Consider the following 12,390-nt stretch of genomic DNA (forward strand, 5'->3'; position numbering starts at 1 on the left):
CAGCAAGTTAAAGTTAAATACAAGAACATTTTGCAGGCTGGTAAGTGACTTTAAAGTAGATAACAGTGAATAAATGAGGTGAATAGATTAGGTGTCTGCTCACATGTTGAATGTCTGTATGATTGTAGCAGTTAAAAAAAGACCATAGAACTGGCACAGGGGGCGGCCCACCAAGCCAGGATATGACCCCAAGCGGAGGAGCTGGCACTCCATTTAAATAAAGGGAGGCCAGTGATGGAGGGAATCCAGGGAGGGACTGTAACGGACTCTGTCCCAGCCACAGAAACTGTCCGCTTCATACAAGGTACACATGTACATATACAGCACACAGACCACAATCAAATAAATATATAATACTGTCTGACTTTAGATTTCCTTGCAGTGTCTGGGAACACACTAACACTTTTGGAGCCACCAGAAGATGATCCGGTTAGTACATTGTGTTGAAATCACAGGCTTGGTATGTCCTGTGAAATCTTAATTCAAGTTCTCTCAAATGTATGTATGTATGTATATGGCAGGGGGAAGGCACATGTGCAGCTGCAGAATGCACTTCTGCAGATGAGGAGACTGTGTCACTGGACTCCAGAAGGCTTGAGGTATGTAAATTTTATGGAAATATCCTGCTTGTCCATAAAGGATATGAAGTCTGTGATGTGGTGCTAATAGAAAATATGTGTAACAGGACCCAGATGATGCACAGTCTCCTAAGCAGCCTGGTAACATTGTGAGTATTGGCCAAAGTAAATCTATATTATGCACAAATCCTGCTTTGCTTATTTGACATTTCTTTTACAGACTTCACAAACTGTCAGAAGGCTTTATGCGAAGCACCTGGAGAGACAGATAGAGCTGGCAGATGTTAAAATAAAACTGAAGAAGAGAAAGCTCCAAGAAATGGAGCTATATCTTGAAATTAAACGTCGGACACTCAGGAAACTGGACCTGGAATTCCAGAAACTAGAAAGAGAAGTGAGTATTTCAGTGCACACAGTAACCATAACTGCCGTACAGTGTTTTAATCTTTGTTGCTTTTGTTCTCTCTATTCCAGGATCCAAGCAACCAAGGCAAATGAGGGCTGCCAAATAAAAATTCAACTAGAAAACATTGTGGTGTCCTCCCTTTTTCATGAATGTGAAGTAGAATTTAAAAGAACCACCAATGCCAAACAACAAAGCAAAAAATAACATTTAAGATCTTTTATTAACTAAATCCAAAAATTAAGAGAAGAAATTTGCAATATATTGCTCCCTGACAAGTCTGCCATTAATGTTGTCTGGGAAGATGGGAGCATTTTCCCAGTCAACATGAACAGCCACTCGGGGGGCCTCTCCTTTTTCAGGCCTGCAATGTTATGCAGTACTGCGCATGCAGCAATGACATCACAGGCCCTGTCCGGGGAAACTCTCAGGTGGTGCAGGCACTGAAACCGAGATTTCAGAAGGCTGAAGGTCATCTCGATTCGAGCCCTTGTCTTATTGTGTGCGTGGTTGTAGGCCTGCTGTGGTGGGGTTTGGGGGTCCGCAAGGGGAGTCAAGAGGAATGACTCGCAGGCGTAGCCTTTGTCTCCCAGCAGCACACCAGAGAATTCGCCTGATAATGCAAGATATCATTTAGAAAACTACACGGCAGAGGTAAACACTCATGATGTCCAAGGTGCTTACAGCACAAATAAAATGTGTGGCTTACCTTGTGAAAGTCTCTCGTAAATTGGACTAGCCCGAAAGACTCTGGAGTCATGCACTGAGCCAGGCCACTTTGCCTCTAAATTGCTGACAAGGCAGTCAGCATGACATATCACCTGAAATGTTAAGTTGTAACCTATTAAGGTCATTTAATGCACAGAATTAATTGATGCAGGTCATAGTAACCACAAATCACTCTTACCTGAACATTGATGCTGTGGAAGGATTTCCTGTTAACTTAATCTCCCTCATGTTCTCCTGAGGGGCGTTTGATCCTGATGTGTGTGCAATACACTGCACCAATGATGTTAGGGAAAGCTGTAACAAAAAATAGTGAGTATCCAACTGTGACTGATCAAATTAGAAACTAATGGTTGCAGGTTTAAATTGAGCTTACCTGCAATCTTGTAAAACTCCTCCTTGATGTAGAGGAGTCTTCTGTGGCCAGGGAAGGTGATGAATATGTTGCTGAATGACTTCAGCGCCAGACAAACACGTCTTATTGTGCGGCAAATGGTTCCTTTATTGAGGTTCTCTGCATCCCCAACAGAATAAAGGAAGCTCCCACTTGCAAACCATCTCAATGTAACACAGATTTGTGGTACAGTCAGAGCATGGCTTCGTGCTGTCTGGTGCTGTATTTTTGGACCCAGCAGCCTACATAAATATCTTAGTCCATCACCTGAGAATCTGTATCTCTCAATGAGATAGTCATCTCCAAAGGCCAATGGGTCTGACCTGTCCCAGAAGACTCTTTCATGACTAAATGCTCGTATGAGGATTAGGGCTTCCTCATCCAGTACATCCTCCAAGAAAGGGCAAGCCATTATGAAGAGGGAACAGATGAATGGGAGTTAGACCTATATATACTATATTGTCCTCGTCACAGATTTCATTGAAAACACCTTTGCAACTTCATCAGCTGTGTTTTGTAATCTCAATTACTGCAATAAAACACATATTTATGCATTTTGACAAGCAGTCTTCATTAGCATAGCAATACAACACTTGGCCTGAGTAATAATACTACCACTTGAATCAATATAAAAAGACTGTTGCAATTACAAACAGCCAACAGATTTAAATGAAATAAGAAATGACAATATATGTAATATTTTAATGCAGGATAATTAAAACGATGCAACATACTTAGAAAGACCATGGACATGCTGTAAAACACATTAATTCCTCACAGGATTGACGGTGGAAATACAGGTGAATCACTAGGATTAATAAATCACCATAGTAACTTGGCCGGGATAAGTTTAACCTGCTTTCATGCAACTGACTTGAGGCTAAATTAAGCCAGGATAACCAACATATCCCGGCTTAATCCCTTATCTTGGTTTTGTGCAATACCCCTCAGGAGGAGGGACACGGTCTACTTTTATCCCCACGACATGAACAATGATTGGCTAATAAGCCAGAGAGGGCACGGTGAAGCAGAAGACCATGTTCCACATGGCAGTGGTGCCTCGTACCACTACATAATAAATATTATTATTAACAATTAAAATTATAATTCAATAAACTGCAAAGACAGGTGGTTGAAAAAAGAAAAGAAATGTCAACACAGTCATGAATACAAATTAACTAAATAAATTACAAATGTGTTCCATTACAAATATGTAAAATACAGAACATTACCTTTTGATATTTGAGGTACACCTGTTTCAGTCTCACCCTGTTTATGTGTACATTAGGGATTGCTATATCAAGGCATACATCTCCACAGAAGCCTTTAGCTGAACAGGTTTATTCATCAGCAACGGACACACCAGCTGGACTTTAGGACAAAGAACAAACAATGATTTATTAAGAAAACACTATTATTAGAAAGCATATTGTTTTGAAGAAGCTCAAGATCTTTTTTTGACAACGGAATTGCTTAACACGTACCCGTCCAAATCTAGAGAAAACATAGTGTCTGTATGTCACAAAAAAACACAAGGGAAGAGGGAAAATAAATAAAATAATCATTGAAACATGTGATTCAGATTTAGACTAACCAACATAAATGTGAATATGTTCACTTAACATAATCAATGGTCATACAATACACATATTTGCTAATGACTGAATAATACATTCTCTTTTTTTTTTTAAGTAATTTTTTTGGCCTTTTCATGCCTTTATTTGATAGAGACAGCCGAAGATAGACAGGAAGGTAGGTAGAGAGAGAGGGGATGACACACAGCAAAGGGCCGCAGGTCAGATTCGTATATGGGTCGCAAGCTCTACCGACTGAGCTAACCGGGCGCCTGAATAATGCATTCTCTGAAATGCAATTATTGTATTATAACATTTGACATTTTTGGGCTACAGGACATTTTTAAGGGCGTCTGACTGTAAAGTGAGTGTTTCTATTTTCTGTCTTATAACAACGTGGCATGTATGTACACAATTTGTTCAAGCAGTATCACAAAGTTATTAATACATAACGTCAGCCAACTGAACTAACGTTAGCTTCTTTACTGCACAGCTTGCAGTTGCATTGCTAACTACTGTGGCACGCTAAACACAAAGACCATGCATCGCTAACTGTGTGCTCAATGTCTTGTAGACAATATCGCTAACAGCCTTTCTGGAATGGGTCCTGCAAGGCGAGAGATTGGGTCGAGGCCATCGTGTCGTTTTACCCGCTGATGTGGTGCAGGCTATCCGACAGAAATATCCAGCTCCAGATGGCCAGTACTGCGGCACCGAGGAGTTGAGGACGCTCAGGAGGAACTATAACTGTCATTGTTAACATATTTATTTTTGTTGTTGTTGATATATTTCTGTAAATAAATGGTTTACGTTCACGTTGTTGTAGTCCTTGATAGTGTTAGTGGGAGCGGCTTGCGGAGCTGTGCATTGTGGGAGTTGTTGTCTTTAATACAAATACGCCCTAAAGTCACTTTCTGTCTTTTTTATCGGTCAAATAGGCACCAAATTCGAAATGTATGTTACATTTGGACTACATATATAACCCACTTTCAATAAATATTAATGTTTCCACGGGTGAAATGCTCCTTTAAGGTGTGTCATGGGGGTGGGCTCTGCAGTGATTGGCTCTGGTGCGCACAGACAGAGATTCCTTGGTTTTATAGAAAGATATATATATTAATTCTGCATGCAAAAGCATTTAAATAACTGCTGTAAACTGCATTGAATTAGCGGGAAATGGTGATATCAGTAAAGATGAGAGTGGCGGATAGCCACAGAACCCATTCGTTATTTTATGGTAAGAAGTCAAAGGACCTTTGACAATGGCCATGCATGTTTGTTCATCATTAAAATGTGGCATAATTTTTTGTGGCATATTTAGTTATGTAGCATCTACCGACAAGTAAACATGACATTTTTGATACTAGTGGTTGCCTTATGTCTTATATTTCAATATCATATCATCTCATTATAAACTATGCTTTGGCCTCAGAAAGAAAAAAATGTCGGACAAGGACGTCGGTGACCTGGCAGAGTTTAAGTAATTAGTAAGTAAGTTAAAAGTTCAAATTCAGAGTTTCTTTATCAAATAAAAATAAAATAATTGTTAAAGCAATACTTACCCACTCTTTCCAGGCATTGTCATGTAATAAACGTGTAATACACAAACAGGTTAGTAAATTATCCGTTGTAGGTGTGGAAAAACCCCAAGATCTGTCACTCCACTTCAAGTTAAAAGTCATTACAGGTATACTCCAAAACTTTTAGAATTACCTTTGATAGAATCTCTTAAAAATAAATGTAATTTATTAAGATAGATGCAAGACAGCATCAAATATTTAGATAAAAGTTAAAAAGATATACATTTATTTATTTATCAAAAAATGTTTTACTTTTAAATGTGTAGAAATCAGATACAGTATATCACCCATAGCCAGGAAATACTGTGTTTTTACAGCACCTGAAATATGGTAAAAGATACTTGATATTAAGTGTTTTTTATTCATCATGGGCACACGAAACACTTTAATGTAACATATTTTATTTTAAATGTAGGTTCAAATTAGCTTACTGTTAGTAATACCTTTACTTTGAAAACCGGAAGTAAATACACTGTTTTTCCCCATTTACCATAATGCTGAGAATACTTGTACACTCGAAATTGAAAGTGTGGCTGATTTGGCTTGACCGCAGTGTATTGTGTAGCTGCACTATTGTTTAGCTATCTCCCATCAGATAAATCCTGTGCAGCAGAGATGCTACGGAAATCTTTCGACTAGAGGACATGATTCAGACTGGTTGTCGGGAGGTGACAGGTGTTTGTGAATGTTTGTGCCTGGCTTGATGTTGCCAGAATGTTAAGGCGGATTTTTTTTTTAACACACTTGCACTGGCACTTTTATCTGCTTATCGTTATGTCTGTGTTGTCGATGCCTCGAGAGAAAAGTAAGTGCAGAGTGCGGAAGCACAAAGTGACTCGAGGCTTGCTGTAAAGCAGTATCTCTGGCCATACGATGTGTATGACGTCATTGACATTTTAAAAGACTTTTTAAAGCAAATAAGTGACTCTAAAAAATCAAACACCCAGCAATGTGTAATTTCCTTTCCCTTTTGAATGCAACATTCAAATTACTAGGCAAAAAATTATATCCTGAGAAAAGTGGATTTTGAGGGGTATAGCTCCATAGACCGCCATTCATTCTGCACTCATCCTGTGAGCGCCCTCATATGGAACCAGAGTGGAACTGCAACAGTTCAGAAGCCGGAAGTGTACCGAGAGTGGAACTTCTCCCCTTATTAGACATTCTCTGGTAGTATGGAATTTGAAAAACACCCTAATTTTGGAATCATAACAAGCATCATGGACATAGCAACAGTAACCAAGGGGGCGGGGCCTAAAAAAGAGATTCATTCTTTACAATGTTCATAGAATCAAAGACATCAAAGGAATGTCATGATGTCATCACCAACACAAGACTATACAACAAGGACAAAGAGGAGCAAGAGAGTGAGAGACAGCGACAGAACACTGAGGAGGAAAGAAGAAAACGTGAAGAACTATTGTAACAGTACTGGGGAACCATTGCCTAGTTTTGTCACTGACCAGACACGTTTTATAAAAAATAATATGGAAAGCAAGATGCTTCAACTCAGCATGACTAAAGTGAACAGTGCCCCTCTACCACCACTTTCTAGTGCAGCCAAGCTATCCAAAGATGCTTTAGCTGCAAAGGCTGTATTTTCAACAAAGTGTAGTTCCAATGCAAGGGCAAAGGGGTCCAACTACCGTTCACAAGATACAGGTGAATCATTGCCCAGATTTGGTACTACTCAGACTCGGTCGATGAAGCAACACATGGATCGCAACAAACTGGAGCTGAGCTACCATGAAGCCAGTGAAGACAAGCTGAAGACAACCTGCCAACCAGCCGTTTCTAAGAAAGAAGTGTTGAAATCGAAAGACCCTTCAAAGGAAGTAGCAGCAGGACGGCGTAAACTCCTTCCTAAAGAGGGTTCCAACTACTGTGGTAACACAGGGGAGTCTTTGCCCAGATTCGGCACTACTCAGACTCGGTCGATGAAGCAACACATGGATCGCAACAAACTGGAGCTGAGCTACCATGAAGCCAGTGAAGATAAGCTGAAGACAACCTTCCAACCAGCTGTTTCTAAGAAAGAAGTGTTGAAATCGAAAGACCCTTCAAAGGAAGTAGCAGCAGGACGGCGTAAACTCCTTCCTAAAGAGGGTTCCAACTACTGTGGTAACACAGGGGAGTCTTTGCCGAGATTTGGCACTACTCAGACTCGGTCGATGAAGCAACACATGGATCGCAACAAACTGGAGCTGAGCTACCATGAAGCCAGTGAAGATAAGCTGAAGACAACCTGCCAACCAGCTGTTTCTAAGAAAGAAGTGTTGAAATCGAAAGACCCTTCAAAGGAAGTAGCAGCAGGACGGCGTAAACTCCTTCCTAAAGAGGGTTCCAACTACTGTGGTAACACAGGGGAGTCTTTGCCCAGATTCGGCACTACTCAGACTCGGTCAGTGAAGCAGCACTTGGATCGCAACAAACTGGAGCTGAGCTACCATGAAGCCAGTGAAGACAAGCTGAAGACAACCTTCCAACCAGTTGTTTCTAAGAAAGAAGTGTTGAAATCGAAAGACCCTTCAAAGGATGTAGCAGCAGGACGGCGTAAACTCCTTCCTAAAGAGGGTTCCAACTACTGTGGTAACACAGGGGAGTCTTTGCCGAGATTTGGCACTACTCAGACTCGGTCGATGAAGCAACACATGGATCGCAACAAACTGGACCTGAGCTACCATGAAGCCAGGGAAGTCAAGCTGAAGACAACCTTCCAACCAGCTGTTTCCAAAAAAGAAGTGTTGAAATCGAAAGACCCTTCAAAGGAAGTAGCAGCAGGACGGCGTAAACTCCTTCCTAAAGAGGGTTCCAACTACTGTGGTAACACAGGGGAGTCTTTGCCCAGATTCGGCACTACTCAGACTCGGTCAGTGAAGCAGCACTTGGATCGCAACAAACTGGAGCTGAGCTACCATGAAGCCAGTGAAGACAAGCTGAAGACAACCTTCCAACCAGTTGTTTCTAAGAAAGAAGTGTTGAAATCGAAAGACCCTTCAAAGGAAGTAGCAGCAGGACGGCGTAACCTCCTTCCTAAAGAGGGTTCCAACTATTGTGGTAACACAGGGGAGTCTTTGCCCAGATTCGGCACTACTCAGACTCGGTCAGTTAAGCAACACTTGGATCGCAACAAACTGGAGCTGAGCTACCATGAAGCCAGTGAAGACAAGCTGAAGACAACCTGCCAACCAGCTGTTTCTAAGAAAGAAGTGTTGAAATCGAAAGACCCTTCAAAGGATGTAGCAGCAGGACGGCGTAAACTCCTTCCTAAAGAGGGTTCCAACTACTGTGGTAACACAGGGGAGTCTTTGCCCAGATTCGGCACTACTCAGACTCGGTCAGTGAAGCAACACTTGGATCGCAACAAACTGGACCTGAGCTACCACGCAGCCAGTGAAGTCAAGCGGAAGACAACCTGCCAACCAACTATTTCCAAGAAATGAGAGTTAAAATCAAAAGACACTTCAAAGGAAGTAGCACAAAGACGGCGTAACCCCCTTCCTAAAGAGGGTTCAAACTACTGTGCAAAAAAGGGGAGTCTTTGCCCAGGTTTGGCACTGATCAGATTCGGTCCATGAAACAATACTTGGATCGCAACAAGTTCGAGGTAATTCCTTACCATCTACTTTCCCTACATCTTTTCTATTCCTCCTCTTTTCCCCATATCTTCTCCCATCTTCCTCAATTCCCCACATCCTTTCCCGACCTTAGCCTTTCCCTACATTTTTTCCTTACATCCCATTTCCCCGTATATTTTCCTTGTTCCTCCTTTCCCCACGGCTTCCCTACATCTTTTTCCTGCACCTCTTCTTCTCTCCCTTTGTTTCAATCTCCTGTTAATCATCTTTTATACCCTTTTTTGACGACACCATGGGGGCATTAGTGGTTAGCACTGGTGGCTCACAGTCAGGTTCTAGTTCAGGCCAGACCTTTCTGTGTGGAGTTTAAATATTCTCCCCATGTCCGTCTGGGTTTACTCCGGGTGCTCCGGTTTCCTCCCACTGCATATGTTAAAGGCAAAAAAATTAGAGTAAAAGTAATTCTCACTATATCCCCTTTTCCCACATCTTTTCCTTACCATCTACTTTCCCCAACCCGTTCTCATTCCCTACTTGTTTGTTTTATTTTTCTTTGGCATCCCATACAGCCGCTGATGGGTACCATATGCGGCTGTATGGGACGCACCAGGCTTTCTATTGACTCTAATTTAAACACATCCGTGGCACTTATAGACGCTTACAGAAACTTCCATCATACCCATCAGCAGCTGTATGGGACGCACCGGGCTTTCTATTGACTCTAATATAAACCCATCTGCGGCACTTATAGACGCTTACAGAAACGTCCATCACTACAATATTAACCTGGTCGTGGAATCATGTTGCAACATTAATTAGGATAAAAAAGTATAAAGTGAAGTTAGTTATGTTAGCTGCACAATTAGACATCAGCACTGTCAAATTAGCAACAACACATAAAGCTCCTCCGGTGACAGGCATGAGGCAAGAGGTCTTGATTAAAATACAGGGCTTTATTGCTGGTCAACCCGTGAGAACAGGTTAAAGAAAGAAAAGAAACAAAAATAATGCTGTATACATGTCTCATACATCTTGTGCTATAACCAAGCATACAGTATATACAGCTATACACTACAGTTTGATTGAATAAACCGAAAATGACACATGTAATCACAATAATCAATTACACCTTCACAGCAGATAAACAGCCAACAAACCTCATTATATATCACGAAGAGTATATAAGTTAACTTGTGTAATTATGACAACAACTGTGGAATAGGCATTCTCTTTCGCGGGCGAGTTTCTAAAGTTTCATCCTACGCTAAAAGGTGCTCGGGTGAAACACTCGGGCGGAACAAATAATACATTTCCATCTAGCTGTATGTTTACAGCTAGACAAATAATTAGTTCCGTATAGCTGTACAGCTAGCTGTAGACAGATCTGCCAGACGGAATGAATTAGACGGAAATGTATTATTTGTTCTGCCTGAGTGTTTTGCCGAGCGCCTTTTAGTGGGTGAAACTTTGAAAACTCGCCCGCGAAAGAGAATGCCAATTCCACAGTTGTTGTCATAATTACACAAGTTAACTTATGTACTCTTCGTGATATATAATGAGGTTTGTTGGCCGTTTATCTGGTGTGAAGGTGTAATTGATTATTGTGTTTACATGTGTCATTTTCGGTTTATCAATCAAATTGTAAAGGGTTTAGCTGTATATATGCTTGGTTATAACACGATGTATGAGACATGCATACAGCATTATTTTTTAAATTTTTTTTTTTTTCTTTAATCCATTCTCACTTGTTGACCAGCAATAAAGCCCTGTATTTTAATCAAGACCTCTTGCCTCATGCCTGTCACTGGAGGAGCTATATGTGTTTTTGCTAATTTGACAGTGCCGATGTCTAATTGTGCAGCTAACATAACTTCCTAACTTCATTTTATACTTTTTTGTCCTAATAATGTTGCAACATGATTCTGCGATCAGATTAATATTGTAGTGATGGACGTTTCTGTAAGCGTCTATAAGTGCCACAGATGGGTTTACATTAGAGTCAAGAGAAAGTCCGGTGCGTCCCATACAGCCGCTGATGGGTATGATGGAAGTTTCTGTAAGCTTCTATAAGTGCCACGGATGTGTTTACATTAGAGTCAAAAGAAAGCCCAGTACTCCTTCTTTCCTCATTTCCCCACATCTTTTCCCGACCTTAGCCTTTCCCCTACATTTTTTCCTTACATCCCATTTCCCCATATATCTTGCTTTTTCCCCCTTTCCAGACAGCTTCCCTACATCTTTTTCCTGCACCTCTTCTTCTCTCCCTTTGTTTCAATCTCCTGTTAATCATCTTTTATACCCTTTTTTGACGACACCATGGGGGCACTAGTGGTTAGCACTGGTGCCTCACAGTCAAGTTCTAGTTCAGGCCAGACCTTTCTGTGTGGAGTTTAAATATTCTCCCCATGTCCGTCTGGGTTTACTCCGGGTGCTCCGGTTTCCTCCCACTGTCCAAATATATGTTATAGGCAAAAAAATTAGAGTAAAAGTAATTCTCACTATATCCCCTTTTCCCACATCTTTTCCTTACCATCTACTTTCCCCAACCCGTTCTCATTCCCTACTCATTTGTTTCTTTTTCTTTGGCATCCCATACAGCCGCTGATGGGTACCATATGCTGCTGTATGGGACGCACCGGGCTTTCTATTGACTCTAATGTAAACCCATCGGCGGCACTTTTAGACGCTTACAGAAACGTCCATCACTACAATATTAACCTGGTCGCGGAATCATGTTGCAACATTACTAGGATAAAAAAGTATAAGTGAAGTTAGTTAGTTATTTTAGCTGCACAATTAGACATCGGTACTGTCAAATTAGCAACAACACATAAAGCTCCTCCAGTGACAGGCATGAGGCAAGAGGTCTTGATTAAAATACAGGGCTTTATTGCTGGTCAACCCGTAAAAACAGGTTAAAGTAAGAAAAGGAAACAAAAATAATGCTGTATGCATGTCTCATACATCTTGTGCTATAACCAAGCATACAGTATATACAGCTACACACTACAGTTTGATTGAATAAACCGAAAATGACACATATAAACACAATAATCAATTACACCTTCACAGCAGATAAACAGCCAACAAACCTCATTATATATCACAAAGAGTATATAAGTTAACTTATGTAATTATGACAACAACTGTGGAATCGGCATTCTCTTTCGCGCAAGTTTTTAAAGTTTCATCCCAGCGCTAAAAGGCGCTCGGGGAAAACAAATAATACATTTCCATCTAGCTGTATGTTTACAGCTAGACAAATAATTAGTTCCGTATAGCTGTACAGCTAGCTGTAGACAGATCTGCCAGACGGAATGAATTAGACGGAAATGTATTATTTGTTCTGCCTGAGTGTTTCGCCGAGCGCCTTTTAGTGGGTGAAACTTTGAAAACTCGCCCGCGAAAGAGAATGCCAATTCCAGTTGTTGTCATAATTACACAAGTTAACTTATGTACTCTTTGTGATATATAATGAGGTTTGTTGGCTGTTTATCTGCTGTGAAGGTGTAATTGATTATTGTGCTTACATGTGTCATTTTCGGTTTATCAATCAA

The 12,390-nt window shown here is 40.9% G+C and overlaps 1 long non-coding RNA gene and 1 pseudogene across 1 annotated transcript; one reads left to right on the plus strand and one right to left on the minus strand.

Annotated features, from left to right (window-relative positions):
- The first annotated feature begins 238 nt into the window (after window positions 1-238).
- On the plus strand, window positions 239-589 carry LOC127356489 (uncharacterized). The gene is made up of 3 exons (XR_007881995.1): window positions 239-304; window positions 383-429; window positions 522-589. It is a non-coding gene; the product is annotated as an uncharacterized LOC127356489 (long non-coding RNA).
- A 314-nt stretch (window positions 590-903) lies between these two features.
- Window positions 904-2,669, minus strand: LOC127356800 (putative nuclease HARBI1; annotated as a pseudogene).
- Window positions 2,670-12,390: the final 9,721 nt, after the last annotated feature.

This window comes from Dicentrarchus labrax, unplaced genomic scaffold, assembly GCF_905237075.1.
Source record: "Dicentrarchus labrax unplaced genomic scaffold, dlabrax2021, whole genome shotgun sequence".
Classification (NCBI taxonomy): domain Eukaryota; kingdom Metazoa; phylum Chordata; class Actinopteri; family Moronidae; genus Dicentrarchus; species Dicentrarchus labrax.